General features: G+C 38.6%; 1 long non-coding RNA gene across 6 annotated transcripts in view; it reads right to left on the reverse strand.

Annotated features, from left to right (window-relative positions):
- The window catches only part of LOC149128640 (uncharacterized), a 120429-nt gene that overhangs the window by 35828 nt on the left and 58837 nt on the right, over window positions 1-25764 (reverse strand). For 4 of the 6 annotated variants that reach the window (XR_016222449.1, XR_016222445.1, XR_016222448.1 and 1 more), the window contains 2 exons: window positions 10687-10821; window positions 2042-2740 (listed from right to left, as the gene is read on the reverse strand). This is a non-coding gene — a long non-coding RNA (uncharacterized LOC149128640). Of the gene's footprint in view, window positions 1-2041; window positions 2741-10686; window positions 10822-25764 lie in introns of those variants that run through there. The other 2 variants (XR_016222439.1, XR_016222438.1) reach the window with 1 other exon arrangement.

Here is a 25764-nt window from a genome sequence, read left to right on the forward strand (position 1 = left end):
AAAGGAGTTGTTAATTATCCATCCCAGATAATAATTCCTGTCAGATCATTCATAGAAAGATACAATTATAAATGTGGATGTTAATTATAAGTGTAGGTGTTGATGAATCTGCCATAGTTTACTGTGGTATTTTTGGTTAAATTTTAAATCATTCCTGATTGCAAACTGATGAGTATCATAACATTTGTGGCAGTGAAGTGTGTTCATAACTTACATTCCTACTTTCTCTGAATTCTGAATGATTCAAGCTGGACATGGAAAGAAGTCAAAATGTAAGCTTTCTAGCCCACAGAGTTGTTAGTCTTGATGCTTAGCAACAAAGATTCCCTTCCGTTGCCCTAGTACATTACATTGCATCCTTACCTAGTCACTTACAGAGTACAGGTTTTTTGCTAAATTTACAGTATAAAACAGGGCAGACAAGAACTCATGTTCTCTCATAGGCATCCTAGAAAAGTTCTAAATAAAGAAAAGGGGGGGGTGGTAGCTCATTGCCTCTTTCCAATATCTCCATTCATGCAAGTCATTCATAAATCCCACATAGAGGAACAAGTGAGCAGGGGTCAGGAGCAGTGCTCTAATGATTAGGGATTTTATTTTGTGGAGAGGGTTGTATCCTTGTCAGCCTACATTCAAAAAAGATACTCTGTCCGAGGAAAACAAGAAAACTAGGAAAGTCAGCATACCCAAATTATTGCTTTTAATTTTAAAGACTCTCTTGTGTCCAACTGTGGTCACTATGTTAAAAGGAATATTCAGAAGAACGTGAAAATTTTGAATGTTGAGAAAGGAGTTGCTCTCCTATGACACGGGTGAATCTATTGTAAGAACAATATGCATGAGTACATTCTTATAGAATATTTCTGCAGTGGTTTTTGATTTCTTACAGATTTGAGTTTTATAAAATGATGCCAAATCATAATATTTACTTGTTTACTCAAGAGACACAAATATTTTCCTTTAAAATGAAGAAACAAATTGTAAATGTTGAGAAGCAATTAATTCTAGTATGTGGTAATTTGCAGTAACCAGTAAGGATGGCTAAAATACATACATACATATATATATATTTAAAATGCAAACCAAGAAGTGAAAAATGTTTTTGTTACTTTAAAAATGAACATTACAAATTCTCTCCTTAAAATATATTTCACCAGTGACATGGCTCACAAGGCTAATCCTCTGCCTGCAGTGCTGGCACCCCAGGTTCTAGTCCCAGTTGGGGTGCTGGTTCTGTCCTGGTTGTTCCTCTTCCAGTCCATCTCTCTGCTGTGGCCCAGGAGAGCAGTGGAGGATGGCCCAAGTGCTTGGGCCCTGCACCCACATGGGATATCGGGAGGCCATGGTGGCCATTTGGGGGGTGAACCAATGGAAGGAAGACCTTTCTCTCTGTCTCTCTCTCTCTCACTGTCTAACTCTGCCTGGCAAAAAATAAATAAATAAATAAATAATGCTTTGTACACTCTCAGTTCTTATTCTGAAGATGTTAAAGTGTATCACATTTTTATTGAGAAGCAAAGAAAAATGTTTCATTTTAGAATATTAAAAACAAACAATTTTAAATTTTGCTGAACAGTTTGTAATAGTTGAATTTGTATTTTAGGCATAAATATGTTTTATTCTTGATGTATTATGACAGATATATTATTTTAATGGTAATGGAATGTATGAGGTAAATGATCCAACAGATTTGTTTTCATTAGATCAAACTTTCCATGGGGTACCTAAACTTAGAATGAGTTTGATATCACAACACTATTTACATTCTCTGTAAGAAAAATAAAGGATATTTGTCAATAGATTTCAAATCACAGAATGAGATAGTCCAATTTATTTTTGGTTCTCAGTGATGTATTGCTGTGTTTTATAACACCATGCATTCACGAAAAATAGATTTTTATTCAAAAGTTCACATTTGTACCAATTTTTTTCTGTAGGTCTAAAATTTTTCTAAATGTCAATCTTTCTATAAAAAGTTCACATGTGTTGCCTGATGTAATCAATTTTTTCTAGATTTATTTTTATTTGAAAGACAGAGTTACATAGACAGGTAGAGACAGAGAGAAAAGTCTTCAATCTGCTGGTTCACTTCCCAATTGGCTGCAGAAGCCAGAGCTGAGCTGATCTGAAGCCCAGAGCTGGGTGCTTTTCTCAGGTCTCCCATATGGGTGCAGGGGCCCAAGGACTTGAGCCATCCTCTGATGCTTTCCCAGGTGCATTAGCAAGGAGCAAGGTCAGAAATGGAGCAACTGGGACTCAAACCAGCACCCATATGGGATGCTGGGACCACAGGCCGGGGTTTTAACATGCTGTGCCACAGCACTGGCCCCTGAATTCAATTTCTAAAGTGTATACACTGACAAGAAGAATTACACAAAGTACACTCATCTAACAAGGCATATCTTTGCTAAATTTAAAGACAATGACTTTACCTGCTACACCTAATGCTAGGCTTAAGTATTTGGTTTGGAGCAATACTCATCTTCAGTTTTCATAGGTTTTATCAGAAAGTATTTGATAGTAAATCCTTTTAGTGAATATATGAAATACATCAAACATTGAATTTGTGAAAAAAAATGCTGCCATTCAGATCATGCCAAGTCTAAGGCTTTGCCACTTCATGATTATATATCCTTGGGCAAACCAGTTACTTACCTCTTCATGCCTCAGTTGCATTTTCTTTAAAGTTAACAGGAGCTACCTCCATTTTTCTGGAAACATAAAATTCTGGAAACATCACCTGGTATAAAATAAATGTTAGCAATTATTATTATTATCTATTCACATTTTCCTAAATAAAGGTATTTAAATATCTGTGCCTTTATGCTTAATGTTGTAGTGTACACATTTAGATACAACTCAAAATTTATTTGAAATTATATACATTCAATTTTTGTAAAACTTCATATTTTGCTTGACATGGTAACTCAAACTGGATTCCATTCATTTTAATTTGATGAGTGAGCCATTTCTTATCTAATTCCCTAGATAATATAACTTATTCACTCATTTGTGCTTTGTGATGATACCTGCCTCTTTTTCAAAACAGTAACTAAACTGCATCATTTTAGGTCAAAAATAAATCAATAGAGTAAATTGGTATTTAAAGAAAGGGACTATTCTTTGGCAGTAATCTTAAACTAGCATATTGATGCACTTTGGTAAATGCATTGGAGACTTGCTAATTGTGTATGTGCATTTGTGAATGTATGTAGGGTACATGGGTGTGTGTGTGTGTGTGTGTGTGCTCAATTTAAAGCTACAATAAAATTGTAGCATTATACAAAGAAATAATTCTAGAAAATCATGGTTTGCAATAATTTTTGCTCTTTGGAGATTATGATGTTTAGATGATGCCTAAAAAGTTCCTGTGAATTTTTTTCAGAATTCTAGTAATATACAACACTGAAATTCATACAGAAGGGGAAAATAGTTGGGTTCCAAGATATCATTAGACTATAGAACCAATCAGCCATAATTCAGGCCCCCAAATTAAACTACTTGTATGAGAAAATTTAAGTAGTTGTATTGATGTCACATATTGTTTGCAAACAAACGTATCTTTTTAAAATTATTTATTTATTTATTTGAAAGCCAGATTTACACACAGAGAGAAGAAGAGGCAGAAAGGAGAGAGAGAGGTCTTCCATCTGCTGGTTCCCTCCCCAACTGGCTGCAATGACTAGAGCTGCACTGACCCAAAGCCAGGAGCCAGGAGCTTCTTCTGGGTCCTCCATGTGAGTTCTGGGGCCCATGGACTTGGACCATCTTCCAGTGCTTTCCCAGGCCTTAGCAGAGAGCTGGCTCAGAAGTGGAGCAGCCGGGACTCAAACCAGCATCCATTTGGGATGCTAGCAGTGCCAGGCTGCAGCTTTACCGCTATGCCACAGTGCCAACCCCAAATGTATCTTAATATAACTGTATTTGATAAACACATAACATTAGTGTTGAAAGAATAAATACTTATAAACCTCAATGAAGGCAATTTGTCATTAGGTAACAAAACCATGAAATACTATTCAATTGATTTCTAGTCCAGATATTTTTTCATAAAGAAATTTTAAACAGAATTATATTGATGCCAAAATATTCACAATAGAATGATTCCCAAAAGTGCAAACATATGGTAATCATTTACATTGGATGATGCTTGATAAAATTCATCCATAAATTTAATGTAGTCTATCATTTAATAAATCCTTTAAATTAATTGAATTAGTTGAGGATATGCTTTGATTAGTGTCTATAAAAAGTGTAGGGCAATAATTTATACTGACAATCATTTAATGTGTAGAAATCAATGCCCATAATGTTAATTGTATGATAGAATTATAGATCTTCTTGAAACTTTCAATATTCTTGTTTTCCATGCTGCCTTGTTTTACAATGAGAAAAACATTTAAAAAATTACTTGAGGGGGAGAGACTGTAGCAGAGCTCTTATCTGTTGGTTCACTTCTCAAACACCAACAACGTAGATCTGAGTCAGCCTAAAGCTAGGAGCTGGAACTGAATGCAAGGCTCCCACATGAGTGGGGAACCCTACCACCTGACCAGTCAGCACTGCCTCTCAGGGTCTGTGCTGGCAGGAGAGTGGAGTAAGCATCCGGAGCCAAGATGTGAAGCCAAGTTCTCCAACGTGGGACACTGTTCCCAAATGGCATCTTTTTAAAAAAGATTTATTCCTTTATTTAGGAGGCAGAGAGAGAGAGAGAGAGAGAGAGAGGTCTTCCATCCTCAGGGTTTTTCTCCAAATAGCTGCAATGGCCAGAACTGGGCCAATCAAATGCCAGGAGCCAGGAGCTTCCTTCAGGTCTCCCATGTGGGTGCAGGGGCCCAAATCCTTGTGCCATCTTCAACTACTTTCCCAGGCCTTAAGCAGATAGCTGGATCAGAAGAGGAGCAATCAGGACATAAACTAACACCCAAATGAGTTGTCAGGGCTGCAGGTGAAGGCTTAACCTACTAAACTGCAGCACCATCCCCCCAAAATGGCATCTTAACTGCTAAGCACAATGCCTTCCAATGTTATCTTCATTAGAAAAAAAGGTATACCTGCATCCTTTTTGTAAGTTTGACTGTGAGTCGAACTATACGAACTAGTTGTCTCCCTCCCTCAGGCTGGGCTGGTTGTCTAGAACACTCTGGGTCACCACTGACCCCAGGCCTCTTGGGTAGACCCCCTCACGCAGCACAGTCCCCTAGCCCATGGTGGGGCATGAGTGGAGAGGGGTGGTGAGGACCAGGGCAGCACTAAATCAGGTGACTGTGGAATTACTCTGGATCACACTGCTGCTGGTGATTGGGAGCACATACCACTGATGCAGATTCTCATGGTTGGGAAGCAGCAGCTCAGTGGCCAGTGCCTCACACACACATTCCACTGGTTGGCTGGCTGCAGGCTCTGCCTGTGCCCACAGCATAGAGCAGGTGGAGCAACTGCCTGAATGAGGAGAGGGCAGATGGCACGCAGCATAGCCATAAGTAATGGAGGAAACAATTTCTCAAAGGTCAGAAGAGTTTGAATTTCTGGAGCAAAACTGCAAAGTACTTTTAAGACACTCAAAGTCAGTGACTTGCAACTGGGTGTCTGATTTTACAAAATTCCTTGAAAACAGACCCATTGCATAAGTATCTGACACATCAGAGGGAGACAATCTGACTCTGAGGACATCCTATTTTCATTTCCACATTTTGTTGACTCTACCTTACAGCCACTCAGAATTTGAACCCTATTGTCAATCTGATTGCACCATCTACTTCAAGTAAAATACCTCAAGTCATTTTCCAATCCAGTGAAGCTGCACATTGCTGCACCATTCAGAGGAAGAAAACATCCCAATGTCTCTCCTCCAAGTTGCCCAAGGCTCATGCAGTCAGTGTGTTGCATCCTGCAGCTGATGCCCACCTTTGTAGCCACCGATCCTGCCAGTAAATGCAGCCAGCATCTCCAAGTGTTAAGGACAACCCCTTTCAAAGAATCCACCTAAATGTAACACTGCAAGGGAAAAACATACCTTGTGCAGCTGGGTCACCAAACAGAGATGTGAGTGAAACAGTGGCAGAAGTTGATGAAAAAGAGGGTGCTCACTTTGACTTTTCTGTGCCTACCTCAGAGACAGTCATGTATAGATATCAGCTGGCCCATGTCCTCAGGACAAAAGCTGATGATGGGTTCTCAGGTGCCCAAAGCAGCTGTCATATCTCTTGTACCTCAGTGCTTTTTACAAAGCCCATAGATGCCAATGGTGAGCTCAGATGATACCAGGCTCTCCCATTGCCTCCATTCCTGGGTTTTCCCATTTAGCAGCTAAAGTCTTTTCTCAGATTGACTCTTCCAGAATAAGAAGTCCCATCTGTAGTTATCCAGGATGTGACAAGACCTACTTTAAAATTTCTCATGTGGGACCACAGCTGTGTTGTCTGCAATAGCCTGCATCACCTATGGGTGCCAGTTCAAGTCCTGGCTGCTCTGTTTTGGATCCAGCTCCCTGCTAATATACCTGGAAAAGCAGTGGAAGATAGCCCCAGTACTTGGGCCCCTGTACTCACATCGGAGACCCAGATGAAGATCCTGGCTCCTGGGTTCAGCCTGGCCCAGCCCTGACCATTGTGGCCATTTAGGGAATGAACCAGTGGATGGAAGATCTCTATCTCCCTCTTGCTTTCTGTAATTCTGACTTTCAAACAAACAAACAAATAAATAAATCTTTAAAAAACTCTCATGCGATAGTCCCCAGGACAACACATACAGGAAAAAACCCTTTTAGCTGTAAGTGGAGAGGTTGTGAAAGGTGGTTTGCCCTTCAGATGCACTGTCCATGGCCCTTCAGGCCAGGGCTTTAACCCACTGCACAACAGCGCCGGCCCCAATTTTTATCCTTTTTAAGGAATGACCATACTGTTCTCCATAACATCTGTACTAATTTGTGTTTTCACCCACCATATATGAAGGTTTTCTTTTCCCATATGCTCTCTAGCATTTGTTATTTTTTATCATTTTGGCATAAAGATGATATAGTATTGTTCATGGTTTTGTGTATTTTTGAATCAGATAATTTGTTTATTAAATATTTGTTTATTTGAAAGGTGGATTTAGAGAGAGAGGGAAAGACAGAGATAGCTTTCATCTGCTGGCTCACACCCCAGAGTTTCAACAGCTGAGCCTGGGGCATGCTGAAGTCAGGAGCTTCATCCAAGTCTCCCACGTGAGTGGCAAGGACCCAAGTCCTTCGTCCATCTTCTGCTGGTTTCCCAGGTATTTAGCAGTGAGCTAAATTGGAAGTGGAGATTCCTAAACTCAAAGTGGAACTCACATGATATGCTGGCCTCACAGATTGCAGCTTACCCCACTTAGCCACAATGCCAGCCCCTCTATCAATTTAATTCCTCAAAAATAGGTCAGTAATGTTGGCATCCATCTCATTTTTTCTGTTATTATTCAACTTATTGATGTCTTATTTTTGTTCACATTATTCCTCTCAATTGCTCTACCTGAGGTGAGTAGGGCTGCTGTGTTGCTTAAATGCAGTGTGTGCTTTAGATTACTCATTTACTGAGTGCATGCCATTCACATAGCACTTCACTGAAGTTCTGCTATGTCCCAAATCCTCTTCTAGGCACAGAATTCAGACCACTTTTCTCTTAGGCCTAGATCTTGCCTTTAACATACTACTTGGAATTTAGTAGCTCATGAAATCTGCAGACTGCATAAATGAATGAATATTTTGAGGTCTGTGCTTTTGTGGAGGAACTTCATAAGAGACAGAAGGAATAAAATAAATCAAAAGTATCCACAGTATATAGAATGTATACTATTTTACAAGTCATAGAGAAGAGGAAGAAGAAGGAAAGTAGTGAGACTAGAAAGTTTGTGGCAAGACTAACAGGCACTGGTCAAGAACTTAATAAGCCCATTAGGAAAGCAGTAAGGTTTCTTTACCCCCCTGTAGACTCTGCTCTCCTGAGGTGAACAGGGTCCTCTAAATCCACTTGCTGCACACACAAAAACCTGAGCATTGTATTCTCCCACAGGTGTTGGAGACTGATATTGTGTTCTGATTTATATTTACATAGTGGCTAGTGACATCGGGCATATTCACATGTTTTGACCATTTACATTTCTTTTGAGAAATGTCTATTCAGATCCTTGCCTGTTTCTTCACTGTATTTTTTGGAGTTTTTCCAATTTATGTAAATGTTCTGGAAATCTGTAAACATTCAGAGTTTTAATTTTCCCTGCCATTCTGTTCGCTGTATCTACACTCTGATGTTTACTTTGTTGTGAAGAAGTATCTTAGTTTGATATACTCAAATGTCTCTGTTTTTATTTTTGTTACTATTGCTATTGGAATCTTACCCAAAAGCTATTGTCTGTTGAAAATATTTAGAGTTTCCCTATGTTTACTTGGGTTTTGGTCTTATGATTAGATTTTTAATTCACTGTGAGTTCACTTTCACATAGTGTAAGAGATGTTGGAGTCTATTTTCAGGCTTCTACATATGGATAACCAAGTTCCTCTGCACCACTTGTGAAAGAGATTCTTCTTTCTCCAGGTCATTTTAGTTCCTTTGTTAAATATGAGTTGCTGGTAGAAATTTGGGTTTATTTCTATGCTACCTATTCTTGTCCATTGAACTATGTGTCTGTTATTATGTCAGTGCTAACACCTCTTCTTTTTTTTTTTGCAGTTTATTTATTTATTTGAAAGGCAGAGTTACAGAGAGGTAGAGGCAGAGAGAGAGAGGTCTTCCATCCACTGGTTTACTCCCCAAATGGCCACAATGGCCGGAGCTGTGTTCATCTGAATCCAAGTGTCAGGAGCCTCTAACAGGTCTCTTTGCAGGTGCAGGGGCCCAAAGACGTTGGCCATTTTCTACTTTTTTTCTCAGGCTATAACAGAGAGGGATATAAGAAGTAGCTGGGAAACATACTGGCACCCATATGAGATGCCGGCACTGCAGACGGTGACTTTACCTGCTTTGTCATAGTACTGACCCTTGTAATATGTCTTAAAATATGGTGTGATGTCTCCAGCTTTTTTTTTGCTTTATAATATTGCTTTAGATGTTAAGCATCTCTCATGTTTCTATATGAATTTTAGCATCATTTTTTCTAGCTCTGAGAAGAACATCGTTGGTATGTTGATTGGGATGGCATTGAATTTGCAAATTGCTTTTGGTAGTATGGACATTTTGATATTATTCTTCCCATTCACAAACACAAGTTTTCTGTGAGACTGTCAAAAAGCCTTGACAAAAATTGGACTTTATTACACAAAACTTGGTCACTTTTTGGGATCATTTAAATCCATATTTTTGCACTAATATTTGATAAATAATGAAAGACTTTCTCTGAGCATTTTAGTAGGAGAAACTAAAATATTTATTTTATCAATTTCTTCAAATATTGTTTAGATGTGATATTCAAATATTGTTTAGAGCCATTGTCTGTATTCCCTCTAAATTAGGATCTTTTTGCTTTTTGCCTGTTAAACTTGCCCTTGATTCAACAACCCTTTTTAATGTAATGTAAACTGAAAATGTCATTTCATAAGCTAAAAAAATGACAAAGAAGGAAAAAGAAGGGAGGGAGATTGAGTATATAATTATGTTCTCTGAATTCTTTCTATAAACCATATTGAATCTTTTAAAAGGTAATTAAAATTAAAACTCTAAATTGGACCATTATGACCAATATTTAAAACAAGTGATTAAAAACTGTAGATGCCTTCAATTTTGATTATCATTCTTATTTAGACTATCTGAAAGAAATCTGGTTTCTCACTTTAAAATACACCAGTGTATTAGAATTCAGTATTAAATGACTTTGTTTAAAAGTGTTATTTAATCTATTGCTTTAAGTGGTAATACTATGGCCATTGTAAAACAAAATCCTTATCATTTTTCATAAAACAGAAAGGGCCTTTAAAACATCATCACTAAAAATATTAAGAGACCTAAAATATAACAGTCTTAAAACCCAAGTGATGCCATTCAAAATTTTCAAATATGCAGGGATAGTTCGTGTCAAGTAACTAAATAATTGTTAAGTGTATATATGTAATAGCTTCTATAAATTCTTTTGGCAAGGGCTGGCACTGTGGCATAGTGGGTGAGGCTGCCACCTGCAGTGCTGGTATTCCATAGGGGCATCAGTTCAAGACCTGGCTGCTCCACTCCCTATCCAGCTCTCTGCTATGGCCTGGGAAAGCACTATAAAATGGTCCAAGTCCTTGGGCCCCTGAACCTGCATAGGAGACCAGGAAGAGGCTCCTGGCTCCTGCCTGCTAGTCGGCACAGCTCCAGCCATGGAGGCCAACTGTGGAGTGAACCAGTGAATGGAAGACCACTCTCTCTGCCTCTCCTTCTCTCTCTGTGTAATTCTGACTTTCAAATAATATAAATAAATCTTTAAAAACTTCTTTTGGCAAATAGATGAAGCTATTTGTTATACATTTCAAATAAATAGCAAACATACTAGAAAATATATTGAATAAAATTTAAGCAACTCATAGCTATACACAGAAATTTCTCACCATAACAACATAGCAACCACTAAATTTCCAAACTTAATTTTCCACAACTTAGAATCTTTAACTCCAGAAGGAGTACTAAATTGACAGAACAGTGGCCTATGTATCAGGATACCTAATTCTAATACAGAATTATCCCTGCTACAACTTACCTATGTGACCTTGAACAATTCACTTTACTTCTCTGGGCCTTGGCATTTAGCATCCTCATGTGATAAAGGAGGCTTGGATAATATCAGTTGTACTCAAGATAGACTTCAACGATCTCTCAGTTTCCAAACAGGCACCTTAAGGGAAAGTAATACTTTAGATCAAAGCTTACATTTTTAAATATAAATATATTTTAAACTGTTTCTACAACTAGTACAAAACAACACATTCAAATGTGTACCATGCCACTTTTCAATATTTGGGAATAATTAATGCATCATTTTAGAGCATTGTCTTGAGGCCAGCGCCGTGGTGTAGCCAGTAAAGCCACTGCATGCAGTGTGGGCATCCCATATGGAGGCCGGTTCAAGTCCCGGCTGCTCCACTTTCCATCCAGCTCTCTGCTAGAGCTTGGGAGAGCAGTAGGAAGTTGGCCCAAGTCCTTGGGCCCCCTGAATCTGCATGGGAGACCCTGAAGAGGTCCTGGCTCCTGGCTTCAGATTGGCATATCTCTGACCTTTTAGGCCATTTCGGGAGTGAACCAGCAGAGGGAAGACCTCTCTCTCTCTCTCTTCCTCTTGTTCACTATCTGTGTAACTCTGCTGGTATCCCATCTGGGCAAAGCGTTCTAGTCCTGGTTGCTCCTCTTTCAGTCCAGCTCTCTGCTATGGCCCGGGAAGGCAGTGGAGGATGGCCCAAGTGCTTGGGCCCTGCACCCGCATGGGAGACCAGGAGAAAGCACCTGACTCCTGGCTTTGGATAGGCACAGCTCCAACTGTGGTGGCCATTTGGGGAGTGAACCAATGGCAGGAAGACCTTTCTGTCTTTCTCACTGTCTATAACTCTACCTGTCAAATAAAATTTATTAGTTTTTCATAAAAACTGCAGTATTGAAAAGGTTCTAAAATCCCTCTAATTCTAAATGTCTGTGACTGCTAACTCATTAGCACATATTGCATTCTTTATATCTGGGTAATCATGATAATTCACTTTTAAATGATTAACAGATCTGCTTTACATATAAATGCATGCTTTACCAAAAATCATACAATAAGCAGGCTACATACTTTACTTCAAGTAAAACTGCCATATCCAGTACTACAATTGTAAATAACACAGTTTCAATTGTTCAGCATTATCAATTATAAATTCCCATAGCATAGCAATAGTCATAAGAATAAAGGGGCCGATGCTGTGGCATAGCAAGTAAAGCTGTGGCTTGCAGTGCCGACATCCCACATGGGTGCCAGTTCAAGTCCTGGCTACTCAAATTACTATCCAGCTTTTTAGGCAAGTAAGACTTACTATCCAGCAGTAGAGGATGACCCAGACCCTTGGGCTCCTGCACCTGCATAGGAGACCCAAAAGAAGCTACTGGCTCCTGGCTTTGGATCGGCACAGCTCCAGCCATTGTGGCCAAATCAGGAGTGAACCAGCGGTTGGAAGACTGCTCTCTCTCTCTCTCTCTCCCCTTCTCTGTGTGTGTAACTCTGACTTTCAAGTAAAATAAATAAATCTTTTTTAAAAAAGGACTAAATAAAAGGAAGGTGAAGATTACAAAATTGTTTAACTTTCATTTAAGAAATATAAATTTCCAAAGTACAGCTTTTGGATTGCAGTGGCTTCCCCTCCCCCATAACTTCCCTCCCACCCATAACCCTCCTATTTCCTGCTCCCTCTCCCATCCCAGAATATTACAAAATTGTATGAAGGACATTTGTACAGTATACAAATATACTGATTTCTAATGTAATATTTGAATACTTGAAGCAGGAAGGCTAAGAACTTCTTTGCCAAAATAACATGTTTTGTCCAGTGTAAAACCCATTTGCCATCCCAATACACAAAGGGATTTGGGGCAATAAGGAAAAAAGAAGTCCACACATGCAGAAATGTTAAGCAAAACAAAATAGAGAATGTATTTAGTTTCATGCAAATCACATGAGAATTAATAGTATTCCACCAATTTCCAACAAATATTTTTAACTTTAATGAATGAATGAATTTTCAGTTACATAGCAGAAAACTTCTACCCTCTCCCATAAAACTGAAAGAGAAACTTTTTAAAAGTAAAAACTGATGAAAGAATTCTGCAATACACGTTAATGTTAAGTAGCCCAGCAGAGTTTACTTAGAAATACAAACACACACACAGAAAATAAATACATTAAAATCTTACTGAATAGTTCAGTAATAGTTCAGGATCCAATATAGTGTGCAAAAGATTCTGGATTTCCCAGTCACTTTGTATAGGAAATGATTTGCTTTGCTATGTCGCATGTAACTTTAGATTCCTGAACATCTCCACATTGCTTCTTACCCTGAGTCCCAGCAAATACAGGAACACAGCTGTTGAATCATTCATTTTCTGGATTTGGGAATATCAAAGAATTAATGAGTATAGAAAGTTGTACAGCAGAGACCAAGAATATCCAAGGGAGGTCAGGAAAACCAATTGAACAAGTCAAAATACTAAGAATGTATACTGAATGCTCTGTTTTTAATATGTCTTACTTACCTAAAAAGACATGAGGGCTATTGCTCTCTCTCTTAATACAACTAAGGAGAAGATATCACCAATGCTCGAGAAAAATGAATAGACAGCAGAGCTAACACAAAATCCCAAAAATCCAAAATAGAATAACTGGATATGCACTCCTTACACACATCCTGAAGTGGCAATGAAGTAGAACAAATCTAAAATTAGAAAAAATTCTTTTTTAAAAGATTTATTTATTTATTTGAAAGTCAGAGTTACACAGAGAGAGGCAGAGAAGAGAGAGGGGTCTTCCATCCACTGGTTCACTCCCCAGTTGGCTGCAATGGCCAGAGTTGTGCCGATCCAAAGCCAGGAGCAAGGAGCTTCTTCCAGGTCTCTCACATGGGTGCAGGGGCCCAGGACTTGGGCCACCTTCTACTGCTTTCCCAGGCTATAGCAGAGAGCTGGATCTATATGAGATGCCAGCACTGCAAGTGGTGGTTCTACCCACTACACCACACTGCTGGCCCTGAAAATTCTTGTCAAATTAAGAACATTTAACCTTTGTTTTAGAATGAATTATTAAAATATCTAAACTGGGGGAATACATAATTTCTTTCTTTAGAAATCAGAAGAGAAAAACAACACTTCAAGGCTACTGTGACACCACACAGAAGGAATGGAGAATCATGACCTCAATTAGCCTAGGGACAGAATAAAAGGGAGGGAAATAGGAACAACAGAATTAAGATGAATAAGCTTTGACAGCGGAGAGAATCTGAATGTAAAGAAAAGGCATGCAGTTAACTGAAACAATAGAGATAAGTCCGAGAGGAAAAAACATTGTTAAGACATATTAATGGGACCAGAGCTGTGGCTTAGTAAAGTCAAAAAAAAAAAATAAAATTTGTTTTTAAATTATATAATTAAAAAAGATAAAAAAGATGTTCAATCTTAAGTCTCTACAGCATAAGATAAACATCAATTTTCCCAGGTTCTATTTGCATTTATTAACAAAGTTTCATGGGTATAATCACTAGAGTGGCTGCAATAAGTCTTTTTATAAAAATTTTTTTTTATTTTGACAGGCAGAGTGGACAGTGAGAGAGAGAGACAGAGAGAAAGGTCTTCCTTTTTCTGTTGCTTTACCCCCCAGTGGCCGCTGCGGCCAGTGTGCTGCGGCCGGCACATTGTGCTGATCCAAAGCCAGGAGCCAGGTGCTTCCTCCTGGTCTCCCATGCAGGTGCAGGGCCCAAGCACTTGGGCCATCCTCCACTGCACTCCTGGGCCATAGCAGAGAGCTGGACTAGAAGAGGAGCAACTGGGACAGAATCTGGTGCTCCCACCAGCACTAAAACTCGGTGTGCCTGAGCCACAGGTGGAGGATTAGCCTATTGAGCCATGGCGACTGCCTCCAATAAGTCTTAACCTGGGATGCAACTAAATTTAACAAGGATACTCAATAGGAATTTTAGAAGAATTCCAAAATATGTATCAGAATAAAAATAAATATTTTACTTGGTACATCTCATTTTAACTATACTATTGTCTAAATTTCCAATTGTCAGATGTACTAAAAAAGTCCCAGAAGCAGCAGAGTTGGTCCAACATGATGAGGAATAAAATAAAGTTTTTCAGTTACAACTTGCCTAGAGAACATGAGAATTCGCAGATCCCAGATTAAAATAATCAAGAAGGCCCAATAAAAGAAAACTCAATGTCTTCATGTCTTCATACACTAACATTTATTACCTCAGATTTATTTAACAAAAAGGTGATTATTCCAGCTATATCCCATTAGGTAGCCCAATTTTACCTGCTAAATCCAGTAAAAAAAAAAAGCACCTCATGATATATTACTAAAATCATATTCCTATATGCCATCCACCATGTCCACTGTACCTTATACCTAATGTTAAAAGATCTGATGAAAATCAATAGATAAATGATGTGTCTTAACAAAGTGTGGCAAATGTGTTTTATTCAAAGTTTTTCCAAAAACCCCGCAGTCTCAGTTTGCCTTCACCTTGAAAAGACACTTCTGAGGTTTACAAATCAGTCCAGCTTCTTTGGGCCTCCCTCCAATGAAAGGGGCTAAAATCCATCAAAATAAACTCTAAGCACTGTCCTTGTGCTCCCAGTGACTTTTTCACTCTAGGGTCTCACAAACCTTCTGAATTCTTTAGATCACCTGTGATGTCCATTTGTTCTCAAAGATGCAAGTAATTTCCCCTCTTGGAACCTTGTTATTAACTGTGCTGTATGAGAAATGAAGTCTCCTACACACCTTGTGCTTTTGATTCTCCAAATCATGTTGTCTGCTAGGACTTTGGCCATGAATATAGGACAGCAATACCTGAACATGATTACTGAGATCACCTTAATAAAGGATAGATTGGGGCCAGCACTGTGGTGCAGTGGTGTCATCCTTTACCTGCAGTGCTGGTACCCCATATGTGTACCAGTTCTAGTCCCCATTTCTCCTTTTCCCATCCAGCTCTCTGCAATAGCCTGGGAAAGCTGTAGAAGCTGTTCCAAGTGCTTTGCTCCCTGCCAAAATGTGGGAGACCTGGAAGCTCCTAGCTCAGATTGGCCCAGCTCCAGACATTGCAGTCATTAGGGAGTAAATGAGCATATGGAAGACATTTCTCTCTGTCTCTTCCTCTCACTGTCTGTAAGTACACCTGTCAAATAAATAAATAAATTCTATATATATGTACATTTATTTATATTTGCATGTATATAAATATATTCATATATATTCTATCGTTTGAGGTAAGTCAGCTTGAGCATGTCCCGAATTGCACATCTCTTCCCTCTCTTACTCCCACTCTTATATTTAACAGAGATCACTTTTCAGTTAAGTTTCAACACTTGAGAATAACTGTGTATTGATTACAGTATTCAACCAAAAATATTAAGTAGAACAAATAAACAACAGAAATACTGAGAGGGATAACGTGTTAAGTTGTTCATCAACAGTCAGGGCAAGGGCTGATCAAGTCACCGTTTCTCATAGTGTTCATTTCACTTTAACAGGTTTCCTTTTAATATATAATAATTATAAACAGATAATATCCAAGATGGTGGAATAGTGAGGGCATGCACCGATAGTCCGGGAAAATTTAGTTTAATAAAAGCAGAGTTACAGTAGCCTCAGTAAAAGGATCAGGAAAAAAATTGCAGAGGAAACTCTTCCGGAGCTAGTGGCTGTGACTCAGAGGACGTACTGGGACAGAAGGGTCACCCACCGCACGGAAGCCGAACCGTGGGAGCCGCAGAATCTGAGCGCCAGTGCAGGAAGGGGGGTCAATGTGACACAGACACCAGCGGGGAGAGGAGGGATGCCCAGGGCTCCGAGTCCACACATCGGCGATGGAAGCGGAGGTGAGCTCAGTAACTGGAGACATTGGTGGGGAAACGGCAGACAGAATTTTAGAGGGAAGCGGGCTTTGAAGCGGGAAAGTTCAACAGACTGACTACAGGAGAGAAGGAAAAAAAAAAGGTGGGGGTGTACTGGTACAGACAAGTTCCTCTCTCCCCCGACCTTGCAAAGGCAAGCAAGAGACAAAGAGCTGGGATATACATAATAAAAGAGGAGAGTTAAGGCTACAATTCAGTAGCATAGGCAACCCAGTGGAAGCCGCAGGAGAAACGGAGCCTGCACAGACTCTTTGGGTAGAAGCCAGAGATCGGAAGCTAGATACCATCCATTCTGCTCAGCCTTGCAGTATTACTTACATCCTGAATAAAAAATAAAATAAAATAAAATAAATGAATAAATAAATAAATAAATGAAGAGAGATTTACCATGCATAACCTGAGGGTGTCACTTTGCACACCTGTAACCCTGAAGAACCAAGCAGAGCTCTCAGGCCACACCCATCTCAAGCCTCCAAGGCTCCTCCAACAGCAGGTAGTCCACTTAACACGGACACAGTATAAAAAAAAACACCTCACAGTGAGGGAAAAAGAATTAACCATGCCAAGCAATAAACACAGAAATCGAGGGAACAAGACCAACGATGACACTATGACACCTCCAAATAAACAAAACACCCCAAGCCAAGATTCTGAAGATGATGAGATAGAAGAAATGCAAGATACGGATTTCAAAAAATTTATGATAAGAACATTTAGAAGTTTTCAAAAGCAAATCCTTGAACTACAGAAATCCTTATTGGACAGGATTGAAAAATTCTCTTGTGAAAATGAAATTTTAAGGAAGAATCAAAATGAAATGCAGAAACTAGTGGAACAGGAAAGTGTGATAGTGAAGAGAAATCAAAATGAAATGAAGAGCTCAATAGATCAAATGACAAACACATTAGAGAGCCTTAAAAACAGAATGGGGGAAGCAGAAGAGAGAATATCGGACTTAGAAGACAGAGAACAGGAAAGGATACAGTCAAACCAAAGAAAAGAAGAGGAAATTAGAAATCTAAAAAATATTGTTGGGAATCTACAGGATACTATTAAAAACACCAACATTGGAGTTCTAGGAGTTCCTGAAGGCATGGAGAGAGTGAAAGGATTAGAAGACCTTTTTAGTGAGATACTAGCAGAGAACTTTCCGGGTATGGAGAAGGACAGAGACATCCTAGTACAGGAAGCTCATAGAAACCCCAATAAACATGAACAAAAGAGATCCTCACCACGACACGTGGTAATTAAACTCACCACAGTGAAACATAAAGAAAAGATCCTAAAATGTGCAAGAGAGAAACATCAGATTACTCTCAGAGGATCTCCAATCAGACTCACAGCAGACTTCTCATCAGAAACCCTATAAGCTAGGAGCGAATGGCGAGACATAGCACAGGTGCTAAGAGAGAAAAACTGCCAGCCCAGAATATTATATCCTGCTAAGCTCTCATTTGTGAATGAAGGTGAAATAAAGACCTTTCATAGCAAACAGAAATTGAAAGATTTTGCTGCCACTCGTCTGGCCCTGCAAAAGATACTTAAAGATGTGCTTCACTCAGAAACACAGAAACACAGCCATCAATATGAAAGAAGGTAAAGGAAGAACACCTACCAGTAAAAGAGCATGGGAAGCTCAAAGCATATACTAGAAAATATCTCCGGGAAAATGGCAGGGCAAAGTCACTGCATATCAATAGTCACATTAAACGTTAATGGACTTAACTCTTCAGTTAAAAGACACCGATTGGCTGATTGGCTTAAGGAACAACACCCAACTATTTGTTGCCTACAAGAAACACATCTCTCTAACAAAGAGGCATGCAGACTGAAAGTGAAAGGTTGGAAAAAGATATTCCATGCCAACAGAAACCAAAAAAAGCAGGTGTATCCATATTAATATCAGACAAAATAAACTTTAATACAAAAACTGATGAGAGACAAAGAGGGGCACTATATAATGATTAAGGGTTCAATTCAACAGGAAGATATAACTATTATAAATGTGTATGCACCTAATTACAGGGCACCGGTCTATTTAAAAGATATGTTAAGGGACTTAAAGGGAGATTTAGATTCCAATACAATAGTACTGGGGGACTTCAATACTCCACTCTCAGAAATAGACAGATCATCTGGACAGAAGATCAACTGGGAAACAGCAGATTTAATTGACACTATTGCCCAAATGGATCTAACAGATATCTACAAAACTTTCAATCCTATATCTAAAGCTTTTACATTCTTCTCAGCAGTGCATGGAACCTTCTCTAGGACTGATCACATTCTAGGTCATAAAGGAAGTCTCAGCAAATTTAAAACAATTAGAATCATACCATGCAGCTTCTCAGACCACAGCGGAATGAAGCTGGAAATTAGCAACTCAGGAAACCCCAGAAAGTATGCAAACAAATGGAGACTGAGCAATATGCTCCTGAATGAACACTGGGTCATTCAAGAAATCAAAAGAGAAATCAGAAACTTTCTGGAAGTAAGTGAGGATAACAACACAACATATAAAACTTATGTGATATGGTAAAAGCAGTATTGAGAGGCAAGTTTATAGCAATAGGGGCCTATATCAAGAATTTGGAAAGAAACCAAATTAAATGAGTTTTCAGCACATCTCAAGGACCTAGAAAAACTGCAGCAAACCAGACCCAAATCTAGTAGGAGAAGAGAAATAATTAAAATCAGAGAAGAAATTAACAGGACTGAATCCAAAAAAACATTACAAAAAAATCAGCCAAGCAAAGAGCTGTTTTTTTGAAAAAATAAACAAAATTGACACCCCTTTGGCCCAACTAACTAAAAAAAGAAGAGAAAAGACCCAAATCAATAAAATCAGAGGTGAAAAAGGAAACGTAACAACAGACACCACAGAAATAAAAAGACTCATCAGAAATTACTACAAGGACCTGTATGCCAGCAAACAGGAAAATCTATCAGAAATGGATAGATTCCTGGACACATGCAAGCTACCAAAATTGAACCATGAAGACATAGAAAACCTAAATAGACCCATAACTGAGACAGAAATTGAAACAGTAATAAAGGCCCTCCCAACAAAGAAAAGCCCAGGACCAGATGGATTCACTGCTGAATTCTACCAGACATTTAAAGAAGAACTAATCCCATTTCTTCTCAAACAATTCAGAACAATCGAAAAAGAGGGAATCCTCCCAAATTCTTTCTATGAAGCCAGCATCACCTTAATCCCTAAGCCAGAGAAAGATGCAGCACTGAAAGAAAATTATAGACCAATATCCCTGATGAACATAGATGCAAAAATCCTCAATAAAATTCTCGCCAATAGAATACAACAACACATCAGGAAAATCATCCACCCAGACCAAGTGGGATTCAACCCTGGTATGCAGGGATGGTTCAACATTCGCCAATCAATCAATGTGATTCACCACATTAACAGACTGCAGAAGAAAAACCATATGATTATCTCAATTGATGCAGAGAAAGCATTCGATAAAATTCAACACCCTTTCATGATGAAAACTCTAAGCAAATTGGGTATAGAAGAAACATTCCTCAATATAATCAAAGCAATTTATGAAAAAAACCCACGGCCAGCATCCTATTGAATGGGGAAAAGTTGGAATCATTTCCACTGAGATCTGGCACCAGACAGGGATGCCCACTCTCACCACTGCTATTTAACATAGTTCTGGAAGTTTTAGCCAGAGCCATCAGAAAGAAAAAGAAATTAAAGGAATACAAATCAAGAAGGAAGAAGTCAAACTATCCCTCTTTGCAGATGATATGATTCTTAGAGGATCCAAAGAACTCTACTAAGAGACTAAAAACCATCAATTATTTTTCATTTTATGTTTCTGTGTGGGAGCAAACTGTTGAAATATTTTCTTAATGTATGCTAAACTGATCTTCTGTATATAAAGAGAATTGAAAATGAAAAAAAAACAGGTAATATTATATAATTTATTATATGTACTATATATATAATATATATATATATATTATGGAGATTACTTCAATAGCCAGAGTGTGGCCAGGTTGAAGCCAGGACCTTCTCCTCCAATGTGTGTGGCAGCAACCCAGGCACTTGGACCATCTTTCACTGCTTTTTCAATCCATTGGTAAGGAGCTGGATCAGAAATAATTATATATTTGTATATAAATAATAAATTTATATATAATAATTATATCTCATATATTTATAATAATTATATGTAATTCTATATTATATATAGAAATATATAATATAATATGATATATTATAATATATAATATAATATATTATATAAAGAACTATATAATATATTATAATATACATATATATATATATAAATATATATATGATGTACCAAAATGTGGCATTCTCCATTTGGCAGAAGGGACAGGCTCCAATATCTACTGTCTATGTCTGTATGTCAGTATAATGCAGGAGGCAACCCCTCTACCAAATAAGAAAAGCTATTTCAGTTCAGCTGGACATCATTCTGCTGACTGTTGACCTTATTACTGTTAGTCTGGATGCTTTCATTGGTTGCAATCCAGGACCCAATTTTCCCATAGATATAAACATCATCAAACATGAAAATTTGGTAAGAAAAGCTTAAACTGAGAGTTAAGATTAATAACTATTTAAAAAAAATTCTCAGAACCCATCTAATCCAAACCTTGGACAATTGGAAGCTGTTGTACTTGGCCCACCCATAAATGAAATGGATTCTAAATCCTTTAATTGCAAGGAGAGTATCATAGACATTAATGCTCCAAACGGATCCAGTTCCCTGCTAACGTGTCTGGAAAAGCGGCACAGGATGACTCAAATATTGGGGCTCCTGCACCCATGTGAGAGACCTGGAAGAAGCCCCTGGCTCCTGATATCAGTCTGGCCTAGCCACAGTCATTGCAGCCATTTGAGGAGTGAACAAACCAGGAGGAAGATCAATCTCTCCCACTCTCTCTTTCTAGTGCTGCCTTTCAAGTTCTTAAATAGATCTTTTAGAAAGTAGATCACTTCAATAAATTTGCCATTGCTCAGTCATGATGACTTTTACTACCTTAAGTTCTTTTTCAAAAGATTTATTTATTGGAAAGGCAGAAAGAGGAGCTGGTGGTTGTGGTGAAGTGGACAAAGCTGCTATCTATTACATTGGCATCCTGTATGTGCACCAGTTCAAGCACCAACTATTCCATTTCTGATCCAGCTCCTTATTAATGGACTGAAAAAGCAGTGAAAGATGGTCCAAGTGCCTGGGATGCTGCCACACACATCGGAGGAAAGCTCCTGGCTTCAACCTGGCCACACTCTGGCTATTGAAGTCATCTCAAAAATGAATTAGGTGGTAGAAGATTTCTGCCTCTCCCTCTCTCTGTAACTCTTTCAAATAAGTAATTAAATATTTTAATATGAAAAAAAAGGCAGAGAGACACAGAGACAAAGCAAGAAGGAAAGAGAAGCAGAGAGATCTCCAATCAGCTAGTTCATTTTCTATATGGCTACAACTGTGCAAGACCAGGTTCTCAAGTCCCCATTTAGGTTACAGTTCTCCAAATTAGATGACAGGAATGAAAGAATTTGAGCTATCATCCATTGCTTCCCAGGGATATTAATGTGAAACTGATTTGGAAGTGGAGTACCCAAAACTCAGATTAGCGCTGCAATATAGGATGTGGGCATCTGTTGTGATGGCTAACAAATTGGAAAACCTAGAGGAAAAATCAACAGATTCCTGGACATACACAATATACCAAAATTGAGTCATGAAGACACATAGAAAAGCTAAACAAATCAAAAACCAAGACAGAGATTGGATGAGTAATAAAGACCCACCCAACAAGGAAAAGTCCAGGATCAGACAGCCTCACTATTGAATTCTACAGGACTTTTAAAGAACTAATTCCAATTCTTCTCAAACTATTCAAAACAATTGAAAGAGAGACAATCCTCTCAAACTCCTTCTATTAATCCTGCATCACCTTAATTCTTAAACTAGAAAAAGATACAGTGGAGAAAGAGAACTATAGAAAAATATCGCTGATGGGGGCCAGTGCTGTGGCACACTGGGTTGATTCTCCACCTGTGGAGCCAGCATCCCATATGGGTGCCAGTTCTGGTCCCGGTTGCTTCTGTTCCAGTCCAGCTTTCTGCTCTGGACTGGGAGGGCAGTGGAGGATGGCCCAAGTGCCTGGGTCCCTGCACCCACTTGGGTGACCAGGGAGATGCTCCTAACTCTGGCTGCTGATTGGACCAGCACCACCTGTTGGGCTATATGGAGAATAAACAAGGAGATAAAATACTTATGTCTCTCTGCCTCTGCCTCTGCCTCTCCCTCTATGTAGCTCCACCATTCAAATAAATAATTCTTTTGAAAAAGTCAACAAACAATAAAGGCTGGTGGAGAGGTAGAGAAAAAGGTACCCTAACCTGTTGTTGGTGGGAATGAAGCTAGTACAGCCATTATGGAAGGTAGTATAAAAGTTCCTCAGAAATCTGAAAACAAACATACCATATGATCCTGCCATCTGACTCCTGGGAATTTATCAACATGAAATGAAATAGAATATGCATAGGCATGAGTTATCTGTACCCTCTTGTTTATTACAGCTCAATTCACAATAGCTAACATGGAATCAACCCAGATATCCATCAGCTGGTGACTGGAAAAAGAATATGAGCTATATATACAGTGTAAAATACTATTCAGCCACAATTGAGAATGAAATCCTATCCTTTGTAACTAAATGGATGAACTGGAAACAATTATGCTTCATGAAAGAAGCCAGTCCCCAAAAGACAAATACCATATGTTTTCTCTGGCTGGTGGTAATTTATATATAGACAACAAAAAGTAGCATAGGAGTTAAATTGACATTTTGAGATTTGAGTATTGTTCATAGCACTTTTCTGTACTCTTTGATAGAGTATACAACATATACTCATTGATATTTCTGCTACTACTTGCTGAATTCTTTATTTTGTAGAGGGTTAAAGCTTGTGATTCTAAAATAAAATCAAAGCATGCAGCTGTAAAAATTAAAAGAAAATAAAACAAGAAGGAGGGAGTTGGAAATATGAGACCAAGGGAAGATAGGGTAGGATGTTATCAGTTTGCTCTTCAATCTGTATATATAAATTACATGAAATTTGTTCACTTAATATGCATTTAAAAATATAAACTTAACACTAGAAGAAAAAGACCTGAGATCAATGTTTTCTGGATCACCACTAATAAAATTTAGTCTTCATTTATGTCTGACCATATTTAATTTCTTATTTATTTATTTTATAAGAAAATTAACATCACCATTCCTAACAAGTCCATCCTGCTTCATCCATATCTATCAGTTCCCACTCTGCTAATAATTTTTCATGAACTTAAATCCATATCATCTTAAAAAGATGCAATGCGGGGCTGGCGCTGTGGCATAGCAGATAAAGTTGCTGCCTGCAGTGCTGGCAAGGCATATGGGTGCCAGTTCAAGTCGTGGCTGCTCCACTTCTGAACCAGCTCTCTGCTATGGCCTGGAAAAGCAGTAGAAGGTGGCCCAAGTCCTTGGGGCCTTGCACACATGTGAGAGACTCGGAAGAAGCTCCTGGCTTCGGATCGACACAGACCAGCCATTGCGGCCAACTGGGAGTAAACCAGCAGATGGAAGACCTCACTGTCTCTGTCTGTCTGTCTGTCTATCTCTCTCTCTCTCTCTACCTCTCCTCTATTTGTGCAACTCTTTCAAATAAATAAATCTTTAAGAAAAAAAAACTGATTCATGTTATTGTTTATGTGTTTTAGAGGCTTTGCAGATGTTGATTACATGTGCCATGAAAACCCATTGAAATGCAAATCCTATAATAGGCAACTCCATGTTCACTAAACTGGTAAAATCCAGTGCATGTGTTGAGAAAAACACACTAGCAATAAATTTCAAAATGCTGTTAAATATTATAAGTGGCTGTCAAAGAGCTAGAAATCTGACAGTGACTCATTATGTCATTTATTTAGTACATAATGCTGAGAAAATCAGAAGTATTTGTTAAAACTTCTGCTAAAATGCACTAGATTTATAATTTTTAAATGCATCTTTCCTATATGTAATGCAGTCCTGTGCTTTCCTAGGCCATTAGCAAAAAGCTGGATTGGAAGTGCAGAAGCAGGGACTCAAACTGGTGCCCATGTGGGATGATGCTGGTGCTGCAGGTGGATGCTTACTCTACTATGCCACAGAGTGGGCCCAGTGAAAGGTTTTAGGAAGACATCTTTCATGTAGACTAGGCTGCAATATTGCAAGGTAAGGTTTAGCTTTTATTCCCACACATCAGTATTCATCTTTTAGAAACTATAAATACTGAATATCATACATATATACATAAATATAGGTAACTGCAGATTTTGTTGTCATTCTTTCTAATTCTCTTTTTAATGCCTGCTAATAGGCCATCTTATGGATTATTATATTGATGTTACCTGTACACAACCATCAGGCATTTCCACTGTTGAATGTGTTTATGTGTACAGGCAGTTTTGTTTGTGTATACATGAATGCACATTTGATGGAGATAGCACTGACAGTAATACTGTGAGAAATCCTAACGCTGATTTCATACTTTCTGTCCTCCGCAGAGATGGCTGTCATTGAAGTAGACCACAGGGCCCCCTTTTGCTGTTATGGACTGAAATGTGCCTCCCTAAAACTCAAACACTGAAGTGCTAACCACCAACATGACTCTACCTGAAGAAAGTGCTTTTAAGCAGATCAAATGATAGATGTGTCTGCCTCATCGGAGAAAGTCTTCTGGAAAAAATGAGCCTATTAGGACCTTGATCTGATATTTTCAACCTCACAACTCTGAGAAGTAAAATTCCATGATTTAAATCATATTCTCTGTGGTATTTTCTTAGCAAATTAATATATCCTCATTTCTGCCAGCATTTTCTGCTGTCATCTAGAAGGTCCTTGTGATTAGCAGACACATATAGAAACTAAAAACTATGATTTTAGATTACCAAGTATCTACTAACACAAAAAAGATATCCCAGAAGCAACCTACTACCATCCTCCAGGACCCAGAAAAAAACAGGAATGAGTCAAGTTGCAGGGCAGTAGAAAAAAGTGAATAATGAAAGATCACAGCAGAAATAAATAAGGAGGGTTTGGTGCTGTGGCGTAGTGGGTTAAAGCCTTGACCTGCTGTGCA

Source organism: Oryctolagus cuniculus, chromosome 1 (assembly GCF_051225735.1).
Source record: "Oryctolagus cuniculus isolate XC-2025 breed Fujian yellow rabbit chromosome 1, ASM5122573v1, whole genome shotgun sequence".
Classification (NCBI taxonomy): domain Eukaryota; kingdom Metazoa; phylum Chordata; class Mammalia; order Lagomorpha; family Leporidae; genus Oryctolagus; species Oryctolagus cuniculus.